At 45.5% G+C, this 16108-nt stretch overlaps 2 pseudogenes; both read right to left on the reverse strand.

The window, feature by feature from the left end:
- Nucleotides 1-1767: 1767 nt before the first annotated feature.
- LOC112885634 lies at nt 1768-5292 on the reverse strand (annotated as a pseudogene).
- Nucleotides 5293-7281: 1989 nt separating this feature from the next.
- On the reverse strand, nt 7282-8330 carry LOC112885635 (annotated as a pseudogene).
- Nucleotides 8331-16108: the final 7778 nt, after the last annotated feature.

The following is a 16108-nucleotide window of genomic DNA, read 5'->3' on the forward strand; positions in this document are numbered from 1 at the left end:
CGGGCATTACTGGAAGGCCTCTATGTTTTCTCTTATAATGTGTGATTTTTCTTTTTATCTTTATTTTGGTTCATGATAGCATAGGACTTTCTATGGCGTCCACTAGAATTGACATAGAATTGACACACGACGCCTGTATATAGATCATAACTAGACTCATACCCTCCTCCAGTACTACTGCTGAGGAGCCCGCTTGTCCTCTCGATACCCTCTACAATCGCACATCGGACACTCGGTCTTTGTCTTTGTTAGACTGATGATATCAGCAGGCTTGCTATCGGGCCTTGCATTTTAAAAATAGCAAACCGGCCTACTTCTCAGCAGCGTTTGCATTTTGAAAATAGCAGACCGGCCCAGTTTACGAGGGAACAGCTGGGATTTTACACGGGCTGACAGCAAGAGTGCTGGTATGAGCGTTAGGATGCCACTCTTTTAGCAAAGGACATGAGTGCATTATAACTAGCATGTACGGTACCGATTATTAGCAATGTAGAAAAATCGCAAGTCGCAGTAGGTACCTCGCATTTGGTGCTGATCTTGCCCTTGCCCTTCCCCCTTCCGATCCATCTTCGGCGAATCAGTGCGATTGTATTGCGTGGCGTAACTCTACCCATCGTCGGCACCGGCACGCAGCACGGTGCTTGCCGCCCGCTGCCTGGCCTGCGTGGCTGCCCATGGCCTCGCCGGTCGCCGGCTGCGGCGGCCGCGCTAGCTAGAGGTACGGTCAGCGAGCATGGGGAGGGCCATGGGCTCAGAGGTGGCTGTTGGCCCAGCAGCAACAACAAACGAGCGGCCCAACAACTGTTCAGAGCTTGACGGTTCTCCGGTAAAAAATGAAAAGGAGAAGCGTCGTCTTCCTTCCTCCGCGTCTCTTCTTCCTTTTAGCTTTGGCTGAGACCATTCCATGGCAGCCGGCGACATAATTCACGGTGGCGCAGCGAGGAAGGGGAAGATTAGGTAGCATCATACCTCGCAATATTGAGTCCTCTGCCCATGAGTATATACAAACAAATAGGCAGAAACCAATGTGGAGAGCACATACGAGTTGTACAAACTACATTTGTGCGCGCGTGCGTACACGTAAAAGGGCATTTGAATTTCTTTTACAGTTACAACAGATGCTCATATGTATGCATACATACCTATCCCTATGAAAAACGTTGCGTCCATAAATGCCTCTAGAAGACAAAGTTAATACCACACACCTTAGCTTGTTGTCGATGAGCACATAACCATTCATGCATAATTCACATAAAATCCATAACAACAATCAGGAAGGACGCCTAGCGATTAAATTCATAGGAACTTCATGAAAATTTCAGTTATATTGATGTAGCAGTAGCAGTGAAGAAGATTTTAATCACCAAATCAAGAACAACACATCCAATCAGGCCCGTACCTAAGTTTATGTGGCCATGGTGCGGAATACAAATGGTGGCCATATAACTATATTATAAAATGATAATGAAAATATATTCATACTTCATAATACAACTATTATAAGGATTCAGTCATGCTTTAGTTGTCAAATGTTAATTACTGTGATTAGTAATTAGTGGGCCTAATTTGGGCGGCCCCTGAAAATGTCGCGCAGGTTGCGCCGCCTGATCGACGGGCCTGGATCTAATATAGGTAAACCAGAAACCAGAATATGACTTTCGACTTTGATGATCCGTCGTCTGGACAATAGAGTACTCTGTCTGCACTGCGGCGTGTACCGCACCCTTCACGATTCACACACAGTCAAGCAGTCTCGGGCCCCGAGCTTCATTTCACCTTCAACAGGTGCCCCATTTTTTCCTTATCAAGCTGCCCCCTCAGTTCCCGGGAAAACGGTTCTTTGAACTCGTCTGGTACCTCGTACCAAAAACGTAGACGTATTTCTTTGATGCTTTGGAGATATTGTACCCCAGAAAAGCTAACAGTCCTTCCAATGTGAAGATGCAGCTCCTCAAGTTTGGGCATTGCTTTGTCATCAAACTTCACTGACTTGAATTCCGTGCTTGGGGCGTAACAAAGGTCAAGAACCTTGAGGCTCATGAAAATGCCACTCTTGAAATGGAGTTCTTCAATAGCCAAACTCAGAATCGACAGGTTGCGTAGCTTCCCAATGTCTTGCATGAGCATGGCTGCACCATCCCTCGAGAGACGGGTGCCATATAGCCCGAGCTTCACCAGATTCTGGAGCCCTTTGATCCATTCTGGCAATTTGGCCGTCTCGCCATACAGCTTGAGGCTCTGGAGATTTCCCGAAGGTGTGGTTCCATGCCACTCAGAATGACAGAGAAATCTAGTCCTGAGGACAGCGACAAGGATTCAAGGAGGCTGAGCTTGGAGATTGCTAAACATAAGTCGTGACAATTTTTCTCGCTGATGCCGACCACCCCGATCTTGCGCAGGCTGGTGAGACCTTTTATCTCTTCCAAAACAGCATTTCCCCATGCAAGATGCACAGACCGCAGTGTGTGCAGCGACTTCAATTTCCTCATCCCTCTTGGTACTGTAACACCATCATTTCCTGGAAATTCCAAGCCCATCATAATAGGAGGTAATGCTGCGCAGCAAGCTATAGCGCACCAATCACGCCTACTCCTCCTCCTGGCATAGACCTTACGGAACTTTCCAAAATATGCGTCACGTTGTACCTTCAAAAGTTCCACACACCTGTCAGGATAACTCAGCCCTGACGTACCACTACAAAAACCTCCACTGCCAGCATGGAGATAACGTAGCTTCCTGAGCCTGACTATGGTTTTGGGCAGCACTTGTATTTCTGTCCATTTGATGTCCAGTACCTCAAGTTGGCTTAGGTTACCCACTGAATCAGGCAAACAAAAAAATACCAAAACACATTCTTAGAGAAACGTATCTGAGATGTAGAAGCTTCCCAATGTGCTCAAGGCAATGGTTAGCTAGATCTACCGTATCCAAATCCAACACTCGAAGAAACCTCATCTTGTCAGAAATGTAAAACGGCTTGCACTTCCCAAACAGTGTTAAAGACCTTATACAGGATAGCTCCGCGATGCTCTGAAACTCACCCTCGTCTCCCTCCCAATTGCTGCTTATGGCAAGGTGACGTACTATGCCGTGAGTGTTTGAGCTGCAACCTTCCTCCAACCTGAAAACAAGATCTTCTTTCGTTGACATTGAAATGCTGATGTCCCGGATGAGATCATGTAGTTTGCAAGAGTCAGCCTTTTGTTTGCTGGTAATTGATTCACGAGTTGGTAGTACCATGCTCCTCCCAATGAGTTCCTCAAAGTAACTATCTGCTATTTCCATGCAAGATTTGCCCCATGCCTCTGATGAGTAACCCTCTACAGCCCAGCGGCGCACCAGACGTCTTCGGCTAATATTGCAATCTTCAGGAAATATGGACATGTACAAGAAACAAGGTTTTAGGTAATAGGGTAAACCGTCATAACTTTTCATAAGAACTGCTCTTATAAGCTCATCTTTGGATTCATCTCCAACTCAGCAGTAATGTGTTCATTTAATCTTCTCCACTCCATGGCACTTATTGTTTCTTGCCCTGCCAAGAAGCTACCTATGGTGACTATTGCAAGGGGAAGTCCATCACACTTGTTTATGATCAATTTTGCTGGTTCAACCAACTCAGGATATTCGTTGTTCAAATCTATAGTCTTCTTGAATACCTGAAATTGGTGCAACACAAAACATTCAGTACACCAAATTTAAATTAAAGCCAACTTGTTTGTTAGTATTTATGACTAGGACAAATTTTAACATGTGGTTCAATAATGAACAGGCCAAGGGCTTGTTGGAGTATGCATGGTAACACATGCTGTGATGCAGGACAGTCCCGATGACAGAGTAGTAAACGATTTTCTTCACTAAACAATGACGGATTGTCTAACTTTTACAAATCTTGAAAAGTTAATGAAGGAAATGGCATGTGGGACCATGCCACGTCATAGTCTAGTAGCAAAGTGGAGCTGAAAACTGCTGACATGTCTTAAAAGCCACCAAAATCAGGCTCGGGATGTTAAAATCGAACGGTATTGCTAGTTAAAGTTCCAAGTTTAGACGGTTTTGGAGTCCAGGGACCATAAAATTAGCCAAATAGAAGAGCTGAGCGGCTAAAAGTGGGCCTTTTTTCTTATAAAAATAATAACACAATAATTCATGCGTGAAAGTTCTTGAATGATTCTGGAGCATCACCAACTTTATTTTAGAACATTACAATCCTTGATCTGAAAGAAAATCATGAGAGAAACTACAACAAATATAGACAAACGCACAGAAAAATGCCGTGTTATGGCGGATACCATGGGAAATGGAAAATAAAATGGCTAGATTTTGGTCAGCGAGTGCTCTATTTTACTACCCTCCGTGCTAGGAGCCTACTCCTAGGTCATTAATTTGTGTGTTAAGGGAACAAAAATGGAAAGATTTAACAATGTTTTCTATGTGTATTATGGATCCGCTTTTATCTTTTTTATATTGGGAGGTCAAATCATTAGGAATAAAAAAAATCTGACTTGACCCTGTAGTATCAGACTACAACCCTTTTCTCTTTTTTTTTCACAAAATACTCTGAAGCATCTCCTTTCGAAGCCAGTTTCAGTAGAGTTGTGCTTATACAAAGCATCATCAAATGAAATAAACTGAATATGAGCATTTTTCAGTACCGTTTTTATGAAGAGTTTCTGAGCTTCCTTAGCTTCTAGAATGTCGAGCATGTGTCTACATTCCGGTTTCTTGCAACAATGCTCAGCAATATCCTTTTGCCTTGTGGTAATCACTACGGTCCAGCTTGCTTTCTTAATTTTACTGAATGCCTCTGCTATTGCATCCCATTCTTTGGTATATAATAGGTCGTCCATAACAATCAAACACTTTCTATCCTGCGAAAGCCCGTCCAATGCTTTAGTCAAAAGGTCAACAGACATCGGTGCATAATCATTTCCGTTGTCATGGGCAAAATCCATCGCACCCTTCTTTCCGGATGAAACTGCATCTAGCTGGATAGCTATGCTCCTAAGGAGCTCCTGAAGCTTGAAAGGGCGCAAGACGGTCACAAAGGCACGCTTTGTAAACTTGTCATTGAGCTCTTGACTTTGGTAAACATCTGCAACTAGAGTGGTCTTTCCAATACCACCCATTCCCCACACTGCGATCACCTCAAGATGTTTGTCAGAATGTTCCAAAATTAGATTGGCAATGAGTTTTTTCTCTCTCTCTCTCTCTCTCTCGCCCAACAAGCTGAGATTCCTCCACAACCCCTTCTGTCATATTTGTACGTATGTGGCCCTCTTCAGCCATCATCTTTCCATCATCATCCTTGGATTGGTCCTCCTTTTCTTTTTGATGAGGATTGGATTGGTCTTCTTGAGTATCAGATGTGGGCAGCGTTGTGCTTGATACTAGCTCATCCGAATCTGCTACATCTTGAGAACCCTTTAAAAAGTGCAAATGAACAAACTTCAACCACATTTAAAGAATCATATAAGCGATTAGATGATAATAACCTTGTTCATAGACACAACCAAGAGAGATAGCCACATACTACATCCATAAGTTCTTAAAGGCACAACAACCCACCACGCGATTTCTTGAGTCCATTGATTAAATATTCAAGTTAATTAATCACAACAATTGCTAGTGATAATTCAAGCACATTTGTGTAATCAAGCTATTTCTTGGTGCCACTGCTAGGGAAGCAAAGTTTAAGGTTAGTTCTTCCAAAAACTATTGCAATTAAATCCATCTCTTCTTGTGTTTTCATTTTATTTCCTCTCCACCTTCTATGTGCTGCTTTCTTTTTTCATGTCTCAAAGTGTTTTTTTTCTGTGTCATACTTTTCAAAGAAAAAAAATTAGTAGTGTACCTGTTCTTTTTTCCTGTTTGTGCATTAATAAAACCCAAAAAAATATAGTTGTTCTTATACCTTAAATTTATTTTACTACCTTTCTTGTATCACAAGTCAAGATCCATTATATTTTTAGTGCTTATTAGTTTACATCTATTTTACTTTATTTAAATAAATTGTGGCACGAACAAAAAAAGTATTCCTTCCTTTGGTTATTTCTTGCGCTAGAATTTGATCTATTTTACCTTCCTTACACATAGTTGCACAAAAAACACAAAAATATTCCACCGTTTAGTTTAGAGTTATTTCTTGGCAATTAATTTAGACCCAATGTATATCTTGCCACACATCTGAGATCTATTTTCTTTCAGATTTATTTCAATTTGCTTTTGTTCCATATTTGTTCCCTTATACCCTAAAAATCACTAAAAAACTAGTTGAAGGTATTTTTAGTAATTGTTAGGATTCTTTTTTTGGGCATGTCCTACCTCGATAGATTACATGAGTACCACTGGTGTAAAAAATGGAAGGAAATTCTCACTTTATCAAAGCTAAGGAACATGCTAAGTGTTTGCCTCAACGATAAACACTTCAGTTCTCAATGCAAGAATGATCCCATATCCGGAATAGCTGCCTATAAGAATTTTTACTTTATAAGGATGCTTTTGAGATTTTTTAGATATGGTTGAGAAAAGACTTGAGGTTTGTAAAGATGATTGTATGTTGAAGTATGTTTATGAAAAATTTCCTATATGTATAATGTTTTTAATAACCCCCGTGTCCTTGTATACGTCCATAAAAAATCACAGGTACTAGGGAAGGAGGGTTTCCACCTTAAGGGATGGGAGGGGTGGGATTGGGGATCTGCAGGAGCAATCCCACCTCTAATAATGTAGCAAGTGACCGACTCTGCTACGACAGAAGGGTCAATGATTTCTCCTTACACGTACTGGATCCTCAAGGGAGGATTGATTTGTACTTGTATTTAAAAAAGTTCCGAACATTCTCAACTGTGAGAACTATATGCATTTTTATTTTATTCTATTTTGAGGCAGAAATATTTAAATAGCTCTCTATGTTTTTTTCAACTTCGCTTAACGTCAAATGATTACATTCTACTCCTTGGTAGGATTAAGATGGGACTTCCATGCTTCTAGCTACTTATGTTGTGATAACCAGTAAATGAAATGTGTGTCTTCATAAGCACCTGACTGCTTTCTATATAAAAATGAGTGAATTCCCTCACCTTAGTACGAGTATTCCATCTTCATCACCGGCTCCCTGGACAGAATCAGGCATGGTAGGTATTTGAACAGACGGTCTGGCGGTAGGCTAGTATTGTTACAAAAAAGAAAAGTGACATTAGAAGTCGAAACATCCTGTTGCCTACTGAGCTAGTACGTTGAACTATATGAATAATAACGTTAGTTGTCGTCAGAACTTCTCTAAAAGTTCAATAGTACCTCCTTGTAGAAAGCATAGATGGTCTGATCGGCGGACAATTGCTTGAGCTCTGACACCACACTGTTTTGGCCCACGCATAAGCTTGCAACCTCAACATTCGTTGTGGACACTATGATTCTATTCCCTTCCTTGCTGATTGGGAAGCATTTTCTAACCCGAATCCACTCTTCAATGGTGGACAGGTCGTTGAGCACAATCAGGCATCTCTTGCCACTGACATACCCATGGAACTCCTCTAGCAACGCTCGTCCCGTCTTCTCTGTTTCAATCAGAGAGTCAACCCCTACAGCTGGTAGCAACTCCTCCAATAAACTCAGAATGAATTCTTTTGGGCTGAAAGGAGGGACCAGGGGCACGACGTCGTGCCGGACGACGACGCGCAGCACCCGGACGCCGCGCGACGCGAGCCCCTCGCAGAAAGCCCGGTTGCCGACGCGCGGCGCGGAGAAGGTGACGGCGGCGACGGGCACGTCCGGGTGCGCCGCGGCGGCGTCGCGCCGGCGAGCAGGGCCAGCGCGCCGCCGAGGATGTGCCCCGTGACGGTGACGCGCACCGCCTCGCCGCGGCCGCGGAAGTGGCTGACTAGCAGCGCGAGCTCGCCGGCGACCTGGTCCCGCGCGCTGCGCTCGCCGTGCTTGCTCCCGGCGTTACTGGACGTGTATATGGCGTGGAACCCCTTGTCCACCCTGGCGCCCTTGTTCCTTCCCGGCGTCGAGCTCGAACAGCACCATCCTGGTCCTCATGTCCAAGGCCCACTCGTCCGTCGCGATGGTGCCCCGCCACGCGACGACGATGTCCTGGCACCCGGCGAGCTCGGCCTCGGCGGCGCCGGCCGCCGCGACGTACCCGATCCAGTTGGCGTGCCCGTCCCACGCCTCGGCGTGGAGCTGAAGCCCGGGCCGTACAGCTCGGCGCGAAGGGAAGGGATGTCGTCAGCCGGCCGCGTGGGCGACAGCGGCAGCGGCAGCGGCAGCGGCGTGGGCTTCGCGGCGTCGCCGTTGAGGCAGAGGAAGCGAGCCAGCCCGGCCATGTCGAGCTAGCTTGCGAGAGAGAGGGAGAGCTCGATCGCCCGGGGGTGGGCGGTGTGCACGAGCTGGCGGCGAGTGCTTGCTCGGGAGTGTGGGAGACTGGGAGACAGTAGGTGGTATATATAGCACGCGAGTCAAGCCGATCAGGTGGTGGTGTGAGTAACGCCACTTCAGGTGGCAAGGTATGGAGGAACCTTCCATGTCAACGCGAGGTCGAGACCAACCCTAATTGGACATTCACATTCACACTAGCTTGTTCTGAGACTGATGATCAACTAGGGTTTTATTAACACTTTACAGTTTTACTTTTTCCACGAGTCCATATTTTAGAAAAGAACTAGTCCATATTATTGACCCTAATTGGACAATATTCACATTCACACTAGCATGTTGTGATCAAGATGCCCCGTCTGCTTAAAGAAGAAAACGACTGAAGCCTATACAAAGCATTTGGATCAGCAGAAGGATTTTTTTTAGCACCGTGTTCTGCAGCAGGCAGAGAGCATCAATGAGTGGGTCACTGCATTGACGACGACGACGACGAGCACAGTCACCGTACCGTCACCAGCTTTTAATTTACTGGTAGCTGGTGTTGCGCGTGAGCACGTCGCCGCCGTCGAACGAGTCCTGCTAGCCTGTCTTCAGTTCAGGTGGCGCTCACTTTATCCCAAAGAGAAACGCTGGCCCCACTCGCCGGCCGATTGCTCGCCGGCTGTCTCGCCGCAGCTTGATTGCTCGCCGGTTTCCTTCCTTGATATATACTTGGAAGTTGGAACGCTGCTCTCGTTAGCTTTACGACGGCCTGCATAGGCAAAGCCAGATCACCCAAGCAAGAAGACTAACAGTAGCATGGAAGCATCGACCAGTTAATAATAATGGTTGCCTTCTGGATGTCAGAGCGTTCTTAAGCAAGCAAGTTACATTCTGAAAGAAAACTAACCATGATGGGTTTCTTCTTTCAGTCTTCAGAGAAGAAAAAAAACATTTTGCATGTAATATGTATCGTATGGAGTTAACTAAATGCTCTCCTGTTTAGCATTCTTGGAAATAAATATGAAAACTACACTGAGAGTAGCCGAAAGGAACAAGATGGTACTATGTCTTGGAGGTGTTATATATATTTAATTATTCGCACACCAATTTATCATTGAGTTTCTTGAATACAACAGGAACAATACAGCGTAGGATTGTTGGAATTTGCACCAAGGGTCAGACATTGAAAGCTAGTTACGTCAGAAATTTTATCCATTTCTACTCAAAAACAACATAATACGGCTACGTTTCCAGTGGCAAGTTGCGAGGTGGAAGGAAATGCAGCCCAAGGACCGAAACAAGTGGGCCGAATTGAGATGCACACACGACCCACCCATGTGGAGATTATTGACAACCTTTCTGAAAATATGCACGTGCCACATGGACATTATTTTTAATGAATATAAATTGTTGTTTACTAAGTTTTTTGAAGACGTGCAAGGCTAGATACTTGCATCTGCACTAGTTTTTCTTCCCAACAAAATCTCCACTAGTTTTTGTAAAGGACCAACCAACTATAATAGATTATATTATATTTTTACGAGCAAGTAATTGACCGTATATACAACTATAATGGATTGTATTTTCACAAGCAAGTCGGATCGTATATAATATATTTTTTCACAAGCAACTATAATGGACGGAGGTGGTGGTGGATCCAAAGGAAGTCCTGTGGGGACACATGCCCCTTAAATTTCTGGAATTTGAGGGATTTTGGTACGGCAGGGACGGATCTTGGCCGTGTGCAGCAGAAGGCATGACGTCACGACAACAGTCAAATCGAGGCATCAGCGCATGGCTACAGCACACCGCCGAGGAAAGGGATCGGCAAGCCGCACAAGCGGGCCTGATTGATCGGTGATCGCCCCGGCGTCCGTCCGGTCGACGTCGGACTGTCGGAGGATCCCGTGCCGTGAGCGCGGCGAGCAGGTCGGGATCTCGCGTGCCTGCCTGTGCTCTGCATCATCTGCTGATTGCTAGCTCTCGCAGAAGAAGCAGTGCACCACCCACAGATTCACATTGCTGATTGGCTATCACATACGTATTCAGTACAAAGAGCTCTTCAGTTTGTGTGTGAGCCATGTGAGATTGTGAGCATGTCTGCACCTACTGGCTGTGCAAGCCTCCGAATTAATATAAAAAAAATCCAAGTTAAAAGCATCATAGGACGAGCAGCCAGTAACTTTTTTTATTTAAATGAAAGAAGAGTAGTACAGAGATCGACGCAGCAGGGGGCAGGCATCCAGGCTCAATCAGGTTTTCAGAAGATTCCTCCATCGAGCTTAAGTATTGACAGATCGCGACGCTTTGCATGCTTAATGGTGCAGGCTTCTTAGGAGATGCAAGCTGCTTCGCCGTGCGCGGGCTGTCCCCCTACAAGCGCAGCGCGAATCTTGGCGCGCCTGTCGCCCGGCTCTTTAGTTTCCTCTCTGGCTGCTAGCTACCACAAGTTTCTCTCCAGATTCTCCAGGTTTCTTGGGCTTCCATCCCAGGTCTTAACCAAGCAGCTTAGGCTGATCCCCGTGATTAGTTTAATCTGATCTTGCATGCAGTAGTGCAAGGTAGGAGTAACTGTCAAGCAGATTCTCGCAGCATGTGATGCATGCGTCCATCTGCAGGTATCTGAACTTCAGAGTATGTACAGAACTTCAGACACAGATCAATATACAAATCTTCCTAGTAGTCACAGCGAAGCTCTATTAGCTAGTTTTTTTTTTGAAGAAACAGGAGGGTATTCCCCCTACTGATTAGATATATTAAAAAGCAACCAAAGAAACAAAACTAGCAAGCTAAGATGTTTCGTCTTTCCTAAGTGATGGTCTATTATATTGATGACTGAGGATGTTGTCCTTACTCGATCAGCGCATGTTTTAATCCGGGCATCTGTCTTGCTCCTACATAATTTAACAAACACACCTTCATACATACACTGGTGGTGGTCCTTGTCTGGTCGTCTGTTAACAAATTGCATTGCAGCAAGAGTATCAGACATTGTACAGATGATGGAATGCAAATTTCTTTTCTTTTCTTTTCCTTTTCTAAAAACATGTGAATCCGTTGCTTATATACGGAGGAGTATCCAACTGTCCGTATATGTGTGCTTGAGTTATTTTGTCTGGCGCAGCACGAATTATTCTGTCTGAACTTTGTTGAGCCACCGAACCATGGGCGCAGAAATTGGCGCCAAAGTTCCCACCAGCTGAGCTAAGCTCGATCGATACATTGGCAAGAGCCAGATTAGCAAAAGAGGAAAGGACCAGCTGCTGGGGCACCAAGAATAGTTTGTTATTTCTGTCTGAACTTCCTCGCCAAAAAAAAAAGTCTGTCTGAACTCTGTTGCACTTGCAAACACTTTGCCCAGTGCTCATCAGCTTCGTATCATGTGGAGCAGCTTTGCTTACCTTTTTTTTGCACTGTCGTTTGGCATCAAATTTTTTCCAATACTCTTGTTCATCAGTCCGTTCCTTCTTGGAAGCAGTGGATTATTGAGAGATCATGATGGCGATCGATCTGCAGTATATATCATTGCAAACGGATAACAATGACCATTGTTTTTTAAACCCAAAAGAGAACAAGGAGGAGGCCTAGAGTGTTTAAAGAACTGAAGATTTAAGTGCTTTTGGTTGGCATCCTATGTCTGAAGAAGTTCTCTCCAGTCTTTACTGAATGGCCAGATGATATATTAGATTAACAGAGAGCAGGTCATCCTATGTCTGAAGAAGTTCAATTCGGGTCACTGAACATGGGCACTTCAATTCGTTCTCTCCAGTCTTTACTGAATGGCCAGATGATAAATTAGATTAACAGAGAGCAGGTCATCCTATGTCTGAAGAAGTTCACGGATCCGAAGGGAGAAACAATCAAGAAAATGCATGGCGTGTGCTTTGGAAACTGGAACTACACGAAGCTTCTGGCGCGGCGCCTTTCCTTTGAAGTCGGGATCGCGATCAAGGCTACTAGGAGATCGATCGCGATCGTGTCCACTTTTCCGACCGTTTCAGCTTCACCCTAACCCTAGCTAGAGCTAGGCCTCCTTGAAAGCCGCTGTTTTCAGAGGTTGCTGCCAATCAGTCAGTACTGCTAGTCATCGCCGCTGACAGCTCGAAACACTTTGACTCTACACGGATGATTTCACAGTAGCTTCCACGCAATTTGCGCTGCCGTACGTCCTGGCCACTCTATAAATGCTCCTCCCTAAAAGCACACATAACACAGCTAGCAGCTATTAGCTTTGTGCACTTAATCAGTAAGATAAACCAGGTCATGATGTGGCCACTAATGCAACATCGACCAATGCCCAATATTCAATATTGTACTATCTGGTGTAAGGGCAAATTATGCTAGTCCATTTTATTTCCAGGGTCGTATTAGATAGTACCATGCATAGTTTGTGTGTGTCAGCCATGTGGGCATGTCTGTACCTGGCCATGCAGAGCCCCTCCTAACACCAAATTAAACTAAACTAGCTAGGCAAAGCAAAGCAAAAGGAGAACAACCTACTAAGTATTTTCTTTTTCTAAAAGAAGTTGCAGAGACAGTGAGACAGACTAACAGGTTCAATATCATACTCCTACAGTTTCAGAAGATTCTTCAGGTTTTGATTAGAACAAATAAATTGCAGATGCCTTGCTTAATGATGTAGGGTTCTTAGGTGATCAGAGCTATAGGCGTGTCCCCTACAAGCGCGACGAGTGCTATCGCGCTTGTCCAGTGTCCCGTGAGCTTCTCTCAGGGATTCTCTAGGTTCCTTCTTGGTCTGTGCTCTCAAGTCTGAACCAGGCTACAACAAGGTCACATACATGTGCTACTCCGTGATTAGTTTAAAATGATCTTGATCTCTGCAATGGCCCATCTGCCCATGCATTATGTATGCAATGGCCCTTCTAGCTAGATGCAAGATGACAAAGCGTTAGTCGTCTACCTTTGAATTGGTTGCGCTGATCTGCAGGTGCCACTATCTAGGTCCCATTAGGTTAAAGAAACAGTACTTCGATCTAGGGCTCCGTGGTGACGGCAAACAGTCATGTGATGGCAATGTGAACAGTTCTTCATCAGGTTATGGTCCAGCGATGACTTGGGATGTCCTTTCTTGCTTGATCTGAATACTAATCTAGCTTGTCGAGCAACATGTATTGTGCAGTAGCGGTCCATGTCTGGTCGTGTGCTAATAAGCAAATTCAGAAACAAGAGTGTTGAGCAGCTAGCAGACAGTCAAGGTCCATGCATGTTCAGAAACTTCTTCAGGTGCTTTATCTTTCCCGTTGTTCAGACACTGAGCCGTGGACCCAGCTAACATGCATGCTTAAACCGTTGTTCACCAACACAAATACTTTGAATCCCAACAATCGCTAGCAGTTCGATACATATTCTCTAAATAAAGCAGGAGCTGAACCTTGTTTTCAGTTTTGTCTAGCAAAGAAACTTTGTCCATTTGCATTCCCAATATGCATGGATGAAATGAATGAAAAGGTAGGGAGTGAGATCCGCTGGTGATCTTCTGCACTATAATTGCAAATGGATAACCAATAATGATCTCTGTTTGAGAAAAGGAAACCGTACCCTAGAGTGTTTAAAGAACTTGCAATCGGAAAAAAAAACAATAATTTTATATCAGCTGGTGATGAGTCCTTGGCGCGACGTGGTGCATGCACTTGCTCCCGCTTTCGGTTGCCGTTTAGGCAGACAAACTATCCTGCCAAGTCTTCACTGAACGGCCAACCGAGATTAGTTACACTAATCAAGTCCAAGTAGCAGTCCTATCTAGTAGTATCTCTTTGACACTGCATGCCCTCTCTCACACACAAGTAGCTAGTCGCTCGCAATTCGCAATTATGCAAACTTCACTTGCGGTGCAAAATCAGGAAAATTCGAAAAGTTTGGTCGAGCTTTATTTGAACTGTATTTGCGCCTGCATTTTCAGGGGTTGGTTAAATTTCCGTCCGTAGCAGCAGAGTAGTGTAATCGTCTTTAACCTGCAGAGATCGTAGTAGCCAGCAGGGAGTGCTGCTGCGGCGGCGTGGTCGATCGGTCGAGGAACGGCCGCGCGCCGTGCCTGCCGCCGGTGGAGCACGCCATGCCCGCCACCCGTTGCTTGGGCATCGATCTCGCGCCGCGCGCGGGCGCAGCGCCGGCGCCCGCCAATTGCCGCGGCGCGGCAGTCCCGCCCCGCGGACACCGCCGGCGCCGAGCACATGGCCATGGCCGCCCGCGTATAGCGCGCGTCAACGACAGCCGCGGGCGACAGGGCAGGCGAGGCGGAGGCGGAGGCGGAGGCGCGGGCGCCGGCAGCCCGGCCGGCACGCCGGCCACAGCCGGGGCGTGCGCGTGGACGATACATCTCGCCGGACACGCGTACGCGAAGGACGTACACGCGTACGCGAAGGACGTACACGACCATGTGCTCACTGTTCGATCCGATTTTTTTCTTTTGTCAGTGACCAGAATTTTTTTTCCCGGAGGTCGACCGAGTCTTGTGCGCTCAATCTTGAGCCGGAGGAGCAAGATCAGTGGAGGTAGTCAGAGTCAAAGCCCACGTCGTAGCTACTACGGTGGTTTTGCGTGCCCGCACGTCCTCCCAACGGCTCGGTCGGGCTCGCCATTCGGTCGAACGTTCACAAACGACGCCGCAGATGATACGCACGGCGCACATGCCTCTAGCTAGGCACAACTCCACCGACAACTCGCCATCGTTTTGATTATTATACAAATTTTTGATTTTTCTAAATTTAAAAATTTTACCATGCAAATGGACATAACATATATCTAAAAACCATGCATCTAGAAAAGCCACGACGACTAATAATTTAGAGCAGAAAAAATATATAACTAAATATAATATATATTTAGATGTATAATAAAATAATATATTTAAGAAAATTAAAACGACCCGAAGAATAAGACGAACTTGCCCCAACTCTTCAGGGCACACTGTCGATCGACCGGCCGTATCCTCGTCCACGGCTGATGATCAGGGATGCTGTGGACTCGTGTCACCTGCACTCCTGCCGACCTCGTCTTCGTCCTCGATCCGGCGCCTCCGCGCGTGCCCGCTTCTGATATCCACTAAACATATCTAGATCTGCCGTCTCGCCTTCGCCCTCATTTGGTGTGTGTTTCCGTACCTGCCGTCTTGCTCTTTACAACCACTTTAGGCGCCTAATCCCCGGGGGTGCCGGAGCTCTGGCTCGGCACGATCTGAACTCTGATCTGCACGCCGTGTGCGCGACCATGGCCGGCAGAAAGCAGTCCTTCCACTCCATGATAGTACACGGCAGGGCAAGGAGCGCTCTGGCCGGAGCAACTAGTGTCTGCTGGGGAGAATTTATTTTTGCTTCGGCTTTCCCTATTTTACTTGAATCAAGATAGTATAGCGTGAAGCTATTTTTCAACCTCATGCTAAAATAAATTAGAAAACGGATAAAAATTACTCTTTTTTAAGTTTTACCGGCTTTAGCTTCGGGAGAAGCTCTTAGAGCATATCCAACAGGAGTCCTAAATTGGGTCCTATCTTGAAATATAGGGCTTAAGAGAAAAAAATAGCCTCCAACAGGAGTCCTATTTTACAAAAAACTGGCAAATCAATTTAGAACTCGGTCTTCCGGGTCTAGATATAGGACTCAATTGGTTGGGTCCTATCTTCCTTTTGCCACGAAATCTAACTGACAGAGACTTCTTTTCCCAATGCCTCCGCTCCAATCTTTTCCTAATTAGTTGTAAATGACATGATTTGAGACTCCGCTGTTGGAGT

The sequence above is a fragment of the Panicum hallii genome, chromosome 3 (genome assembly GCF_002211085.1).
Source record: "Panicum hallii strain FIL2 chromosome 3, PHallii_v3.1, whole genome shotgun sequence".
In the NCBI taxonomy this organism is placed as follows: domain Eukaryota; kingdom Viridiplantae; phylum Streptophyta; class Magnoliopsida; order Poales; family Poaceae; genus Panicum; species Panicum hallii.